The sequence below is a fragment of the Harpia harpyja genome, chromosome 19, assembly GCF_026419915.1.
Source record: "Harpia harpyja isolate bHarHar1 chromosome 19, bHarHar1 primary haplotype, whole genome shotgun sequence".
Classification (NCBI taxonomy): Eukaryota; Metazoa; Chordata; class Aves; order Accipitriformes; family Accipitridae; genus Harpia; species Harpia harpyja.
Window position 1 is genome coordinate 24,404,016 of NC_068958.1, and position 17,768 is coordinate 24,421,783.

A 17,768-nucleotide genomic window follows, 5' to 3' on the forward strand; every position below is an offset into this window, starting at 1 on the left:
GTACTACATGTGAATTATTAGAAAGCATTTCTTTTGTTTGTTTCTAACTTACTGAAACCTTAGGAACAAATGGACACAAATTTAAACACAAAAGCAGCATGTATGGTTTGTTTCCTAGGGACTTCCAGAAATGCAAGTGGAAGCTGATACGCAATGCAATGTAAGTTAGCGTACTTCTCTTGGCAAGTGCCCTATAGAACACATTATTTGTGGGTATCTCAGTTTTTAAATGCCCTATTTTCAGTTCCTGGGATCGAATTTCCAAAGCCATTGCGCTCCCAAACTCTATATTGATTTTCAGATGCTTCAGAACCTGCTAAGTGGGTCCTAAATACGACACACAAATACAGTGCAACTGGAAATTAGTAGCTGCTTTTTAAAAAAAAATTGGCCTTTCTGTTGTAGATCATCCTGCCCTAAAGCAAGTTGTCCTATGAAGTCACAAATCTATGAGCAGCAGCTGCCTGCAAACTGTAGCAGTCCATCAATTGCAGTTAGAAAGTTTGCTTCATACACGTGAATAAGATGAAAAATTTGTACATTTTCAGAGATGGTTGTTCTATGCCCCCTTGCCCATTATTAATGAGGGAAAATACCATTGTCGAAAGGCTGCTGTGTAGAACTGTTAATTTTCAGTCTGAAATATGAAAGCACCAGAAAATTAAGGATATGGACAGCTGCAGTGTCAAAAGACATCCATGCTTGCACAGCTTGACAGTTAATTCTTGCCTACTGACCCACGGCAGCTGACATGCCCTGCTGACCCTCCCTAAAGGCCACAGTGTAATCATTTTCACGCTTAATGAAAGTACAGTTCCTAAATAGGGCTGAATTTATAGTTATGTTCATCAGAATTGTGAGTTGTTCTTGAAATGTGTTAAGCCATGAATAGTTCAAATGAGTGATTTGTATGGCTGTGGTAATGCACGTGCCTGAAACACCTTGCTGGTCTGGGGCTGATACACAGGGCGTCTCAAAAGGATCGTGAAATAATGGGCAGGAAATGATGCATTTTGGAAAATGTAGGCTGTGTCATTCACCACAGGGCAAATCTCTTTGTGAACAAACACAGGTCTTTTTTCATACCTGAATCATCCAGCACATAAGGCTTAAAAAAAAAAAAAAGATAAGTTTCAAAATAGAAAAACACATATTCTGTAAGCCAGAGCTGTTAAACATATCATAATCAAATTAATATATAGCAATGAGATGCTTGGCAAATTTCCATCACAAAAATTTCAGAACTTTTTTTTTTTAACAGCCTGGATTGCATATGGTTGTGTAAAGAACAAAATAAAGACAATCAAAGTAAATCAGTGAACCAGACCACAAGAAAATCTGTGTCACCTTTATACCTATACAATACAGAGGGAAAAATATGAAACAATTAAGAATGGGAAAAAATCAAAATAGTAATGTTTAGACTAGCAAATAGGAAGTTGTCAGAGAAATAATCTGCTTCCCAGCAGTATTTATACTGGGCTAATTTACTCATTGTAGGTTAGAACTGTCAGAAACAGTCTACTATTTTATTAGTTTTCTGAGCAGTTAACAACTAACTGAGCTAAATCAATTTTTGTCACATACTCTTTAACACAGCAACATTTCTCAAAAGTATGGCAGTTCAAAATAAATGACCAAGCCTGAGTGTAAGCAGCAGATTCATTTTATCCATTATTCATTCATTTCATTAATTTTATTACTGGAAGGAGCTTCGTGTTTGCATAATATAAATGTTCGTTATGATTTTGTCAATAATATGTAAACCAAGGCCCAAAACAAAGTCAAGGAAATTGTCTTACCTTGTATTTGATTTTTTTCTGTCTTTGTGCTTGAATCTTTTTCCACTGAAATCAATGGGAGTTTTGATACGTAACAAGTCAAGCAGAATCTGATCTTTTATTAGCACATTATTATGGACCCTACAGGAACACGAAATTTGATTTTGGAGCCAGGAACATAAATTAGGGAAAGATTTTTTGGAGTCAGTTTAATGGTTTGTGTTCAATGTTCAGTTTTAGAAAATCCCTGTACAAAAGAAGTCTTCAACTACATCAAGTGGTCTGGTTTCTGCAGGTACGATTTCTGACAGCGATCAGAGTTGTGTTCAGAAAGTATTTGTAGGGACTGTCAGACTGAGGGGAGACTGTGTTAGGGTTTGGGTTGCCAGGCCACACAATTCCTCAGGATTTTTGCTATGCGTTGTCACCATCTCACAGTTTCTTCCAGGGAACACCACTATGAAATGTGGAAGCCGTGTTCGTTCATATGATAAAACTGATCCCAGAGAATGTGAGTCTGATAGATCTTGATTTGGGTCATCTGATAGTGTCAACTACTATGCCATAAAATCTCAAAGCATTGTTGTAAATGCAAGAGCCTAGGAAAAAAAGAAGAAAGGCTCTTTACTGGGAAATAAACATTGCCTCCAAGATAAGGAAAAGTCAAAGGTGTTTCATTCATTGAACAATGGCACAGGAAATTCAAAGGATGCTACAGAAGCCTGGCAGTCAAGCCATCAAGCATGTTATTTCAAACTACTTCATGCAGTCATTTTAATTTTGGATTTAGATAATATGCCAGAGAAGTCTTGTTCATGTATACATGTATGTAGGGCCTGATTTCTACATGCATACAGCAATTTTCATCTTAATAGCTGTATACAGGCTCAAAATATTGAGCAGCGCTTTGCATATTTTCTCCTGCTGTACAGTAATGGTATAATCTAAATATCTTTCACATGAATATAGCCATACAGACATTATGCCTGAAGATAGTCAAGTACTGTATGTTTCTGTCTCATTCTTCTAAACATATGAAAGCAGCTGTGCAGTGTGGTGTACCTGGGTGTGCTTCATTTGGAGCTAATGCATTCAGAGACGTGCTGACTAGTGAATTGCTGTAGCGAACTCTGTATATCCTTAGTGACTTCCCAGCTCTCTGCCAATTCAGTCAGCGTCTTATGTCTTCATTTGTGTATCCATTAAATTTGATTTCATCCCTTCTCCTGTGTTCACATAATTGTGTATGAGTGCCAGGTGTTAACATTCTAGTACATCATAACTCATTTGCAAGTACTTAATAATCTCAGAGAAGCAAAATTTGTAGGCACAAAATCCCACTTTTACACACAGGAAGTTCTGTATAATTGTAGTGTCTCTTTATGTACGCTACAGGCCGAAAAACACATTTAATGCATCAACAGCAAGTCAGCTACACTTGGGTATAGGTTAGCAAAGTCAGGTTGACATCTCACGTCTCTGCCTTTCAACCTCCGAATATGCTGGCGGTTCTTGGCATTCAGGTTTCACTGTTTGCATTGCCATTCTCTGGACTGTTGCATTTTGCAGGGTGATGCAGTTCTCAAAGTGAAAGGTTTATTGTCAGTGTAATTAATGATGGAATATTTCCATGCTACTTTTTACTTAGGTGTATGTATAATATTTTTAGTGAAAGCAGTTAGAAAAGTTTTGAGTTCAATAATGAGTTTCAAATAAGGTGTCAGCTCCACAGATAAACAGGCCACAAAAATATGAGATAGAATTGTATTTTCCCATTTGCAGTATATTTCAGTGAATTTCACAAGATAACCAGTACTTTTGTAGGCCTTTCTCCAGTATCTCAGTCATAATCTATTTAGACATTGCTTTGCCTGAATAGCTGTAAATCTCAGCATTAATGGCTTTCCGTAGTGGAAACTTACATTAGCACATGCCTACACCTAATTCTTGAACAACGACAAAAAAAAGGAATGCTATCTTTACCTTCTCGTTTTGCCAGAATTGCCATTCTTTCACAAGTGAACTAGCAACCCATAGTAAATATTACATTGTCACCTTTTTTCTTGCTCGGACAGGTCAAGTATTTGACAGGCTAAAACACTGAGGAGAAGGTTGGGGTGTCTGTACTAGAACAGATGTTCATCCAGGTTAGTACTCTGTCTCCTGCAGTAGCTAATAATGTTTAGGGAGTGGTGTACGAATAGGACAACCCTATGGTTATCATCTCCTTGGTGTACTCTCCCACTCAGCAGTCATTTTTGAATCACAGATTTCCTGAGCCACAGGTGGTGTCTTTGCTTTTAGTATGTCTAATTATTTTCTGAACCCCTGCAAACTACAATATCCTGTGGAAAGGAATTCCATAGCTCAATTATGCATGGAGAGAGGAACCACCTTCTTTTGTTTGCCTTGAACTTGCCACCTACTAGTTTTATTTCCCACTCCTCAGTTTTTGAACTGGGAGATAAGACAACAGCCATTTGCTTTTAAACATCTTAAGGACAATTGTGGTTATAAATATCTTCATTATACCCCTCCTCAGCCATCTCTTTTCCAGACTTAGAAATCGTCATCTATGTAGTTTCTCTAAATATGGAAAATGTTCCAGGGCTTTCATCGTCCTGCACCTTTTCTTGTTTTCCTTTATTCTTTTTCTGACATGTAAATGGTGACTAGAACAAGCAATATTCAGGATGTGGGGACAGTATAGGTTTATATTGAGGGTCTGAGATTTTCTTCCCACCAGCTAAGTTACGTAGCTTTAGTATTAGTGGAACCGGGCAGGTAGGAGTGCACATAACTCACATTAAAAGATACTGTGATCTCTTAGCAACAGCAAAAAAGATTTTGCTTTGCTTGACCACATCATTTTTGGTATAAATACACACACAGGTAAATATTTAATGAATTCAGCAGAGCTGCACAAAGGGCATTGTGTCAGGAGAACAAGCCACACACATCCTATAGGACATCTATCCCAGAGGGGGAGATGCTTCTGTCATAGAGATGCTCTTAAATACACTGGCCTCTGTGACTGGGCTCAAGTCAAATTCAGCATAGGGAGAATTTCCTTCTTACTGTGAAAGAAATGCAGTTGTAGTAGCATTGTTACATGCACCTTTCACTTTCTTTACCATGAGGCAAGTTTCATGGGAAGAGATGTTATCTTACGTTTCTATAAGTGTATGAGCTGATCTAATAAATGTTTTAGTTCATGGTAACTTTCTGAATAAGCCCTTAAAACTTCTTTTCATGAGAGGGCAGTTGCCAGCAGAGGTCACCATTGCTGTAGCCGGTTTGAAAGAAGTTGAGTTTCACTAGCTTTTATTGGACTGAGATTTGAAGGATAGACAAATATTTCTAAACCCACCAATCCGGCATTGACTTTTGGTGTTAGAGTATTGAATCTTTTGGAATGAAAGCATTAAGTTTATTAACCCTTTATTTTTTATCAGCAGAGTTTGTTCTTAAAATATAGACTAAAAAAATAGCAGAATTATCTTAAACTTCTTAAAATTACCAGTATTTTTTCCACATGCCTTTAATTTAATTCAATTAATGCTAATTAATATGTATTCAATATTCTGTTAGCCCTAAAGGCATTTCATAAAGAAACAGAAAATCAATTAATAGAATTGCATTTAAAGGAACATTTTTATATGGGCAAAGCCATGGAGTAGTAGGGGAATTTAAGGGGCTTATTCTATTGATTGAAATAATATGGTTTTTAAATTTCTTCTATCTGACCCTTGTTCTACGTATCTCATTAAAGACAGACATTTTACACTTTAAAATGCTAATCTGAATACGTATCTTAGGTATTTTTCTGACCTGTTTTTTTAAATTAACATCTTAACAGTGATTACATAGACTGCCTAGTTATTCTATGTAACAATTGTTTACTTAGCGTATGGGTTAGAATGATCCTTTGTGCTCGTTGTCATTCCCTACTGAACTTAAATGAAGACATCTGAAAAGATAATTTAAGCTTTTGATTGGGAAAATGGACACTGCTTAGCTAAGAGGATGAGAAAAAGAAAGCCACAGTTACTTTCTTTACTACCTTATTGTGAGACTGACAGATCCCTTTAGGGTGAGTGGCTGGGATTGATCAAGATGTGAAATCACTATTACTCTCCTGCACAGATTTGTCAGGAGGGCGCCTCTCCAGACCTTGCTGAGATTTGTTATAAAATGATTCATAAAAATAATCATTAATATATTTAAAGGCTAAATCTTTCTTATCATACTCATGTGAACACTCCAGTTTATTTGGTTCTTCATTCCATCACTCTAACCTCTTTGTGAAAGTGCAGAAAATATTGTAACCTTCTGAGTTTCAGACAAATGTCTGAAATGGTAGTTGTCAGGGTTATTTTAAAAATCCTGTTTTCCATAATATCTGAAACAGCTCAGAAGTGCAAAGAGTTTGAATGTACAGGCAAATTAGCTTCCCCTCTGTCTTTTTGCAGATAATTGTCACATTTTATTTTGGCTTAGCAAAAAAGTGCCCAAAAGACTTTATTGTGATACTCTAATGCATGAAAACACCCATAAATTATCTGTCTAACAGTTACAATGCAACTTTGAAGTTGTGACAACTTGGAAAAACCAGCCTGACAAGCATGCTCACTTTCACTGTTTTTCTAAAACTTCTTGAGCATATAAGGAGAATTTAAAGTGAAGAAAGCAACTTAAGCACAAACACTTTTGTTCTCAGCACACAAATTCCTTCTGCCTCCCTGACTGGGGTCCCCATTTTTGTCTCTGAGTAGTGTGTCAGATAAAACAGTGTTATCACCTGGTATAAATCAATAAACATTGTCAGTTTCATCCTGTCACTAACAGGCAGGCAGCAGGGAGTTTGTAAGCTTTTCCAAGTGGACATCCTAGAGGATACACAGTCTCTAGTGAACTACTGCTCTGCCTACAGCTAAAAGGTTTCTGCCTTGGGCCAGTCATGCTTTGATTTACCAGAATTCCTATTTATTTATATTATTAAAGAAAGGAGTTCTTATCTAGAGTAGAATTATCATAGGAAAAAAAAAAGGAAAGTGTTAAGTAAGCCTTAATATTCAGAACAAAGACAGTAAAGAATTTTCATATAGGTATAACTGCTGTACAGTGCAAATAAATCTAAGTTCTCATATACGTGGATGAAAAGAATGAGAAGAATACTTAGTTTCTCTAAGATTAAGCTGTTCTTACTGAAGATGTTTTTCAAGCTTTAAGCTTAAACACAAATACTTTATGAACACCTTCCAGATGTGCGTGGAGTTTAACCTGCATTAGTAGACGCAATTTTCAGTTTTACTAGACCACGCTTTTCTTGCAAATGCTATTTTTAAGCAACGAGCACTCCGTATTTCAAAGACATCTGATCTGTTCCTCCTCAAGAGAGTGAAAATCACTGTACAGCAAAAACACATTGGCTAATTTTGAAGATACCAAACTTCCACAACTGGTGCAACAGCCGCATTACTTGCTTTGTGAAAACTGACTGTTGTGGGGTCACTCACCTCAGAGCAGTATCACTGGACGCCGGGGGTACAGGGAATCCGGAGGATTGTCCAAGCTGTTTTGTAGTCTGTAGCACCCCAGTCCGTGGACACTTTCCCAAGCCAGAAGAGCCATTCACATTCCCTCTGCCTTTCCAGCCTCATTCACTGCTCTCAGGCTCAGCTAGCTGCACTGACTCACAGAAATTAAGCTCCCTCTGGGTCCTAGTGCTGTAAACGTGTGGGAGCTGCATGGACTCGTAGGAATTCAGCCTTTGGCTTGGTGCCTAGTCCATGCAGTGATGCACAGATGTGCAGTGAAAGTTTCAAAGCGTGCACTAGTTGTATGACTATGCGTACATAATACCGAGAAAAACCTCCAACTTCCTGGTTCCACTGTCAAGAACTGAAACCCTCTTTAAGGGACGTTTTGTCTTCAGCCTTTCTACTTTGCATCTTAATCCTTGCACTCAATTTAAAGATGAGAGCTCACAGAAAGAAACTCTGAGCTCGCTAATGAATGGATCCTTTTGAAATCATCTCTAGAGTCCTTTACTCATGTCATGAGTCTGTAAACAAATCTATAGGAACACTAATAGTTAACTGGTGAAGCAGTGCACTGGGTTCCCTGCAAAAATTGTGCCGTTCCCATTATCAGCTGTCTTTAACAGGGGTCAGCCGAACACTGATCTAGAGTAGCAAAGAAATATTTGACCCTGACTTGGGGCAGAGGGAACGATCATATATGAATCCTTCCAGCCGTAATATTCTCTGTTTAACATGCTTACCTTAAGCAACAAAGAGATATGGAAATGTTTCCCATTATGTTTGTGGAGGAGGATTAGTGCTTTACAAGGAAACAACAGTGTGTTTGAAGTACTGATAAATATAGGAAAGAAATACAAAAGTGAAAAATTTCATAAGATACAGAAAAAAAAGCAAGTTGGCTAAAAACTCTACTCTAAAAAAAAGGTTGGCTAACTATGCAGAGAATTATGAAGCAGCCCCTCAGAATTTCATAGTTCTCATTCTGGCATAGTGTAACCTTTGTGATTACACAGACACAAGGAAAAAATTTAAATCGTCCTCCATTGAAAATCAGACCACTACATTTTATCTATGTGGAAATAATCAAACATTTTTGATTCCATCCAGAAGAGGGCAGCCATCTGGAGAGACTTGTCCTTAAAATCCTTTGGGGAGGGGAAAGATGCGTGGAAGGTACTGTGTAAAGGCGTAGAGCAAGAAGGCAAAGTAGCTTTCAGATTATAATGTTTCTTATTTGCCACATGGATATGCTGCTTTCTGAACCTGAAGCAAACACATCTTCATATATTATTAAAACTAGTAGACAAACCTTAAATTTCTTTCACACACTGCCAAATATAACAGTGGCTTCAGTGTTAGACTGTTTCTTGGAGGTGGTGTGCATTTAAAATTGCCTGAAATATCCTTAAGGAAGTTGCAGCACAAAATGCCTGATGCAAGTGCAAAAATTACCTTCCCAATTTGCCAGAATTATGCAGATTGCTTTGTTTCTCTAAAAGAAAAATGCTTTCCACACATGATAGCAGTCACAGGCCAAAGCGTGATGTCTTCATTTACACAACCAGCCATCAGAGTTTCTGAAAGTTTTGCCTGTAAAACTTGACCTCGGGATTTGGCCTTAGCTTCATATTTCATTGCAGAAATGCCAGGCTGTTCTTGTGTTGAGCATTTGTCTCGCTTCATTAGAATATCCTCAGATTAGGACTTTGTGCTGGAAAATTTGAAAGAGCATTATAGCTCATTGTGACTGTAGCAAACAGCGTCAAAACAGCGATATAAAAAGATACGCTTTTTGTTTTCCTTTACTTAAAAGTTAGTGCACACTTGGGTTTAGCATCCTTACAATTGATTTCTTGGCAAGAGCTGCCTTTTTTTTCTTAAAACTGTGGTCACAAAAGCTCATTGGGACACAGTAATCAATAATATACTGTGTTTGTACTTAATCTGTATCACAAGCACTTATTTCTGTCGTGAAGAAATCCTCCTCTTGTACCTTGTTCTTGTACCTTTTGAGTTTACACCAGCAGGCTGATAGCAAGCAAGGAAGACAGCTGTGACAATGTCTGGGAAAAAGCACTAGCTTGTATTCTCTTTTCTTATGTTCCCATGTAACCCAAACAAACACTGTTTCTAGCTTTTGGAGTAGGTGTGGCCCTACAGGCACACTAGCAATGCATGGAAGAATGCCTAATCCCAGGTGGACTACTACACTCTGAGCTGAGCGGCTGAAAGCATTGCACCGGGGTCATGTATCTTTCTCTTTTAGCAGTGGTCTGAACCACAGATTTAAAGGGAAGAGTCTTACTACGTGCATGGTTGCTTAACTTTTATCCTCCAGGAGCTGAGGATTTTCTTGCTTTGGCAGGTCACTGCATACAAGGTGAGGACTGGTAATGTTAGGCTGAGGAAGGAAAAGATGCGCTCTGGAATCAGAGAAGCAGCTGCATAAAGAGAACTTCTGTGAGCACAGAACTAATGAATCCTGGTTCTCTACAGATTTACATCCAGTTATTTCTCTGCCTCTACTACAATAATTCCACGTCTCCCATGGTCTCTTGTACGAGCTTCCTTAAACAACATCTCCAGTTCCCCCTAAGAGTAAATCAATCTAATGCATGCCTGAGTACTGCCATGTAGTGCACTAACACATTTCATTTCAGGAAAACAAAAGTGCTCAGACCAAAAGGAAGAGCAGCACTGTTGAGAGTCATGACTACAGGTAAAACGTTTTGTGCTCTCCTGACTGTAGTGCTGTCTGTTCCGACTGCTAGGCTCAGTTCAGTGTTTCCCTAAGCCCCACAACAGCAACCGTGGATCGTCACAGCCTCCTCCTTCCACATCAGCGCTTATGTCCAAGAAGGCTGAAGGGTGGAGGAGGCACAATGTATGAAAAAAGTGCCTTAAGCTTATGTGGTATGTTTAGGGTTGTAAGAGGGCTTGAGGACTGTAGGTGGATTCCTCCTGGAGTCAGTGTCTTTTGTGCTGCTGAAAGTCTCAGGGAAGGCGTTTGAGAAGTAGCTGGGCTTTTCTGTTTAGGAGCAACACCCTTCAAAGGAAAAAGCTGCCCAAAATTATGAAAGTCCTCATTTATTTCTGAAATCGTCCTGGGTTTGAAATTAACACAGGTGAGTACAGCTGCTGTTCCTAAAATCTCGGCACTTTAGAGAGGTGTGGGGTTGCTGAGAAAGGGGCACACAGTTTTCAGAGATCCCGTAAAAGCATAGGGGCATAGGATGAGGTTAACAAGTTTTATTTTCTTCAGAGACACTTATTTACATGTGTGTATGCAAACAGTTACATTCAATACTTCCTTGTAATACTAAGTTTCTGCACGAAGAAAGATGGATCAAAAATAACCGACTTCCCCTAGTTGTCCTGGAGGTGCTTTGATGTGTATGCAGGAAAAGTTTTAATCATGTCAAATGAGGCATTCAAATTATAAGACAGTGTCTGTTTTACCTAATAGAGTATTTATCATTTCCAGTTTTAAAAATTTCCAGAAAACAGAACATAGCTATCTTGGGTAAACTTGTCTGAGAGCTCTCTTCCTAAGGCTAAATTGAATGTAAAGAGATATTAAAATTTTCCCTTAATATTCAGTGGGAGGAAGCTTACCCATGTTTGGCTAAGTAGAATTTAATCAAGAGGTTGGAAGGAATGATCACAGTGCAAATTCTCTTCTTGTGTTAGTTAAAAAAAAATGAAAAAGTTGATACAGGAATTAAGTGGTCTGTTTTGTCTTTGTTAGTTTGTGTAGCATTGCTTTATAGTATGTGCATGGTAGATGTTACTAGAAAAAAGCAGAAGCTCACTTATGGGTCATGAATAAATAGGTCAGACAAACAAGTTCATTACTGATTTACTGTAGGACTCAGTCTCCTGTAAATATTTTCTTAACTGTTTCTGCCACATGGCTTCACAGTTGAGTCAATAACGCATACAGAATGTAGCTTGGGTGCGTCGGAAAATTGATCTGTACGTGATGCATTTCCAATACACTGCAATTCAAACCAAGTGGTGATTAGAAACATTCATTTATGGTGAATTATGGAAGTGATTTGCACTAATCTCTTCTTTCTCTTTTGGTTAGTTATATAGTACACAGTAGAAAGAAACCCTTTTACTATAAATGAAAACATTTCAAAAGCCTGAGCTTACTAAAAGCAAAATGTTGATTGTTGAAGTGCTGTTACAGACGGAGAATATAATTCTAATGGCAGTGGCATATAGACAGAGCAGAGCTACAAGAAAAGTTTTTCATTACTCTTCAGACTCAGCAGAGGTTTTGCCTGATAGTTGACTGGAAAGACAGTAACTACAAATATTTCTGGAATACACAAGGTCTGCACTTCTGTTGGAATACCTTTTTTATTAACGCTCAGCTATTGGTTGGCAGTGAGGGTCAAACGAGAGTGTATATGCTATTTAAAATATTAAAGGAACTATGGATTTTGAAAATCAGCACTCAGATGTTTATTCCATGCTCTTCTGTGAGGGGATAAAAAGTTTTAAGATATTCTGCTTAGTAGCTGCAAAGTTTTTTCCCAGGATGTAGCTTTTTGCCCTTGGCTGAACCAGACCTGGTTGGAAACCATAAAGAGTTTGTCAGTCAGAGTTCACTAGTTGTGGACTTTTTTATGAGGTCACTCTCCATGGACAAGAGCTCCTTTGATGCAGTTTTGTAGGAAGCACACATGGTCTGGTGTACCTTTCATATTCATCTCTGTGACAGGAGCATTTTGAGAGGTAGTAAAATGCATGCTTCCCCTGTTTTGGGGTTGGGGTTTTTTTTGACTGGTTATATGCTACTAACACTGTGCTAGCATTAATCTTTCTAAGATCCACAGAGTCTGACAGCAGTATCCTTTTTGGGGGGGTGTTAGCACTGTCAGTGCAGCTCATAGCTGTTTAAAGACTCACTCATCCAATGTCAGCATGAAATGAGACCATTCTTCAGGAGGTCTGGACATGCCACCTGTTGCTGGATAGCGAGGCTGTCGTTTGCAGATTCCCCGAGAAACCATGGCTTCCAGCATTGCTGCTCTGCTTGCTGCAAAGGATTTGGGACCAGAGAGGAGTATTGACTCTGGCGTAGAATGGCTCCTCTCTGCTCTGGTCTATGAAACAGGCTTCATGTTTTCTCTTCTTGCTCTCTACCGCTCTGCCACCATGCTCTACTAGAAACTATGTCTCCTTGTCAAAGTCTGGCTTCATCACATGTGCATAATGTGCACTGAGATAATGAGAGTAATTTGCCAGTACGGCCATACTTTGCTCATGACCTTTGGGAGTTGGCAGCCGCTTAAGAGATTTTATATCCACAGGGGATGAGTATTATAATCTGATCCTTTTTGCCATGTTAGTGGGCAAATGACATATGATCACATCAGAATTTTTCCTTCTTTCAGGCTTGCAGTACAGAATCTTCATATACAGCAGCAGGTCTCACTAGAGGGACAGGCACATCGAATATGATGTGTATCAGAGTCTGACCTACAGGCAATCCCCACAAGGCAGTATGTTGTACTTGTTCTTAAGGGAGGCTTCAGTGGCCCTGGATAGGAGGCAGCTTCGGAACATCACAGGAACTATGAGCACTGTGCCAAAGATTCTTCTACAGAAGTATCTTCTTTTTTCAATGCGCCCTAAAACATTTCAGGGTGCCCCTTGACCTTCTGTCATAAAGTAGACCTCAAGAGGAGAACTTGGTGCTATCAGGGAAGGTTGCCTTGTTGCTTAAATCTTGTGGAGGAGATAGGACAAACACTTTGGCATTGAAGTTGCTGGTATGTAATCTTTTTTAAGTGTAAAATTAGGCTTCTCATTAAATATCTTTTCCTGCTCTTTGGTCTGAACACGGCCATAAGGGGTCCGGCTTGCTTGGCCCACCTCTTTTTCTATAAACGTGCTGCCTAAAACTTCTTTCATAGGGGCACTGGTTTTGCTGAAAGTTTTTAAGAGAATATTTGTGCTGCAACAGAGAAGACTGAAGTACTAACTAGCAAAATTTCACCAAGCTGTGGAGTTGAGGTAAAACAAGTAATTGGTAAAGTTAGCAATTACTTTGTGATAACAGGTATTACATGGCTGCTTTAAAGTTCATCTATGATTTGTGCAAGCTCTGGTACCAGGACAGGCTTTACAAGATCAGCAAATTTCTTCAAACACTTAAGCTCTGTAAAAGTTTTCAAGCTACCTGTGCTTTATCATAAATCAGTTACCATGCTAGAGGCCATACACTGGGGAGAACCACAGATTGCCTCGCAGTCATTCAAGATTTAATTTTGTTAAGTTGAATTCAGTGTTTGAAAAATAATCCCATCTGCAGGATTCTCCCTGACCAGTGCTTCTCTGTGTTTCTGAGGAGGAGCACACTTAGGTGTTGCTGTAAAACATGATTCTCTGTTCCTAGCATTGTTGCATGGCAGTAATTAAAAACAGTACTGTTACTCACTCTTTATGTATTGATGCCTGAAAGTGTTAGCTTTGTTAGTCTGTAGTCTGTGGTAAATGTACTGGTTTTGGTGTTTTGTGTTTGGTTTTTTTTATTAAAGCTTTAGGAACAGAAAAGAGTGTTTAATGACTACAGCAGAATTAGATTAATAAAAAATGCACTTTGTCTCCAGAAGTGGCAGCAGGAGATAAGATTTACTCACAGTCACTGAAGTAGGGACGTTGAAAGCACACCCGTAGCCTAATTCCATTTATATCTGGGTGAACCTGGTGTCCGTGAACTTGTCTGGTTCTTTTTTCAGCCTACAGGCACTATTTGCTTCCACAACCTTTTGCGGCAGCAATATCCAGTAGTTCTCTACCATCTGCTTAAAGTACTTTCTTGTAGGTGTTCTGAACTGATCTCACGTAAGTTTCAGTGAGTGTCTACGAGTTTCAGTAATGTCAGGTTTCTTGAACAGCAGTTCCATATTCACCATATCCACCAACTTCATCATTTTGTAAACCTTCATCATGCCCTGCCCTACCTTCTTAGTCCCCAATCCAAGGAGCCACAGTCTTGCTAGTCTCTCCTTGTAAGGCAGCTGTTACCTCATCTTAATCTCTTTACATTCCCTTCTGTGAACCTTTTCTAACTCCACTGTGCCCACCCTGGGACTAGAACTGCACATGGACTCAGCATATGGATGCAGAGAGGTGCCCCGAGGTTTGTGTAGGTGATCTCTGAGGCATACTTATTTTCTGAGATGTCTGACATTTGCAAGCAGTGGTGACATCTGATAAAACCATTTTTATGTCCACAGTAGTCAAGCCATCTGTTGCACTAAATGTTCATTAAAAAAACAAGGAACGCCTTCACCCTTGTGCAGAAATCATTTTGATATTCTGCAAGAGTGTATTTCAGCTCATTAGTCTTGCATTTTACAAGTCCTTACAAGCTAATCACTACACCTGCTGTTCTGTCATTTATTCTTGTCATGGGGAAATTTTATTTTCAAAATGTTATTTTAATTAAAAAGGAAAATATGCTTGAAGAGACTGCCACTTTCTGGGGACACATAGGCTCGCATAATCTGATGGAGAGAAACCGTCCAAACCTAGAGACCACATTCACAACAATGAAGTGTAAAATGTCTCTTTTTTGCAGTGGCTTTTATTCACTGAAAAGAGCAGTGCTATCACTTTGTCAGGCTGATTCCTAGTTTTTCTGTTGGTTCAAATTCTGCAGATATTGACAAGGCCTTTCTACTTTCACAGTAGTAAGATCAGACCTTGACTGCAGTTTTCCTTCAGGCATGTGCACTATGTCTCAGACTGGACACCACTCCACCCTACTGAACACCACTCCATGTTGGTAAAAGAAGCTAGTTCTGTCTCTTTTGGAGAGAGCCCATTTTTTTAAGGCAGTCATCACTCATAAGTTTTTAAACTGCCTTTCTCTTACTAAATACCAGAATATGAATATTATCTTTAAGCATGAGGGTTATCTCCTGCATTTATAAGTGTTCTCTCACTATGTCAATGTGTACTCACGCAAAGGAAAAATTTCGTTGTCTAGCTATGACTGACCCTAGCTTCTGCACTCAGCTATGGTCCCTTCAGTACTATCTGGGGGAGTTACAAAGGATGTAATAGAAAGTCCTGCTATGAAATTAGGAACGTAGGCTTAACATCAAACTCAGAGTGAGATGCATTTGACTACTGAAGGTGGGACATTTTAAAACAGCTTAAAGAATGTGGTCAGTTGGAGGGATCCTGCCCTGACACGAGAAGACTCAAAGGATGGACTTGCTTTTCACAATCTCTGTGTCCAGTATCTTCTTGTCTTTAGTGTGAAATCTTAAAGAGGCTTTGGGGGAAGGCTGAAAAGAAGTGCAAATGATTGCATTTAAAGCAATGCTCTAAAAGTATTCCATATCATACTTGTCTTCCAGGACCTGAGCTCTGTATTGTGTTAACAACAATAGAACTGATGAAAGTGTAAAAAGCTGGGACTCCCTGCCAATGTTACAACTTGTCTTTACTACTAAAAAAGGCAGTAAACTGGGAGGGTATATCAAAGATTGAATTGCTCTGCACTTGCCCTGTTTCTTGCACTTGCTTTCTATGCATATTCTGGGCAATGTTGGAGACAGAGCTCCAGGCCAGAACTACCTTTAGACTGAGCCAGTGTGAGAGTGCCTACGTACGTTAAGTTGTTCTGCAGTAAAAGGCATAGTTCTGTGTGTGAGAAGTATTCTAAGCTGAAAACTGAATGAAGGCACAGCTTTTCAGTTTTGCTATGAGGAAAACTAGTTATGGAGTCAACCCTTGGTAGGACTGTAACACTCATGCACCGGGTTTTTCTTTCAGTAATACAGACATTGTTTCGTCTTCGCTATATTTTCACCTCTGTATTGCTGGGTAAGTCTTCTCAAACTCTGCAAAATTAAAATCCCTCAGCCTTTATCAGCAGTGGAGTGAAGCTCTCAACAGACTCACTTTTATGTGTCCTGGACTTTCTTGCCTTGTGCGCTAATGTGGGACCACAAGTATTAACGGGGAGGTGGGGGAGTCTGAGGAATACAAAGCTTTAAGGAGAAATAGTGAAAAAACTGTAGTGGAAATATGGGATGCTGCAGAGGATGAGATGAAGTAGTGGTGAGGGGCCAGGTGAGATGGGGAGAGAGGCACTCGGGAGAAGCAGAAGGCCGCGAGTAACCACAAGTCTGTGTCGGCACAGGGAGAAATTAAAAACGTGCATGTGCTGATTTATATTTTTGTATGCTGCACAGATCTACATAAATAATAGTATTTTCAGCGGGCTAGCAGGAAGAGGGAGAATCTTGGGGACAAAACCTTTTTTTTGGCCAAATCAGGGTAGTGGATGAAGCCTTGAAAATGGAAACAGCTATGCTTTTCAGGGGCACTTTCACACACACCCCCTCCTAGGGGTACCATGAAGAGGCTCTGTGGCATTGTCAGTGGACTTGCAATACCATGAAGTGAAAGTACATCTGTGAAAGTCAACCATACAAATCAATGCAGGTTTAAGACATGCAGCTGTAGCATTAGTTGAAAATGCTCTTTGCATGCACAGGAGGAATCCAAACCAATTTGGGTTTGAAGAAAGCAGGGTTTACTCAAGGACAAAATGTGCAGCGTTTGCAGATCATTGGACAGCTCAGTCTAGTACAGATCATGCCTTTTTATGGGGACATTCCAGCTCCAAAGAAAGCAAATTCTTCTGAAACACATTGTCTTAGTTAAACTTTTAATATGTTTTGATATTGCTAGCAGCAACTTTATATAATGTGGTCATGCAGTGCTCAGCAAACAAAAACTTACTCTGCGTGCTGTTGAAGAACTGGAAACTACAGATGAAGTGGATATATTACCACTAAGAGATTTGTACAGTATTTTATACCTGGAATCAATGGGTCAATTACCTTGCTGGCACTGCCTTGTTTCTGGTGAAGTACAGTGTTTCAATGCGAATGTTGTTCTGAAAGCAGTGGGAGAAGACACATGTTTTTGCTGGCTTATCTTGAGCCTGGATTACGAAACTCATGTGGGCCCTCTTTGGATGGCAGGAAGAACCCCACTTAGACCAGATGATCCCCAAACGAGAGACAGTTATTGGTTCTAACCTGGATATTGATTTTATTCCTCTTTTCCTTAATGCAATGCACATGTCATATCCTCTTTCCAAACATGAAGAAGATAAGACTAGAGCAGTCATTGCCATAAAAAGGAGTTTTGATTGTCTGTCTTATGATTGCTGTTTAGAAAAATGTGCAGGTGATCAGTATTGCTGAAGGCTCTTGCCTCATTTTGTCTTCATTCTTGTAATCTGAAAGACCATGCAGTGTAGTCGATGACTAGACACGGACGTGTAGCTGACTTGTGGATAGCATCATGCCTGGCTTCTGCATGAATATCCAAGATCTGTAGCGTTAAAGACTTGGCGCTGCATGAGTTCCTGCCGTTCTGCTATGTGTCTTGGCAC

At 39.4% G+C, this 17,768-nt stretch overlaps 1 protein-coding gene and 1 long non-coding RNA gene across 10 annotated transcripts in view; one reads left to right on the plus strand and one right to left on the minus strand.

Annotated features, from left to right (window-relative positions):
• NGF (nerve growth factor) overlaps positions 1-7,603 on the minus strand; it is a 34,977-nt gene extending 27,374 nt beyond the window's left edge. For 2 of the 4 annotated variants that reach the window (XM_052814434.1, XM_052814433.1), the window contains exon 1: positions 7,301-7,591. The gene's annotated coding sequence lies outside the window, so the exon portion shown is untranslated. Of the gene's footprint in view, positions 1-1,802; positions 1,923-7,300 lie in introns of all 4 variants that reach the window. The other 2 variants (XM_052814435.1, XR_008239282.1) reach the window with 2 other exon arrangements.
• LOC128154194 (uncharacterized) overlaps positions 1-17,768 on the plus strand; it is a 72,226-nt gene that overhangs the window by 10,536 nt on the left and 43,922 nt on the right. The gene's annotated exons all lie outside the window — the stretch shown is intronic.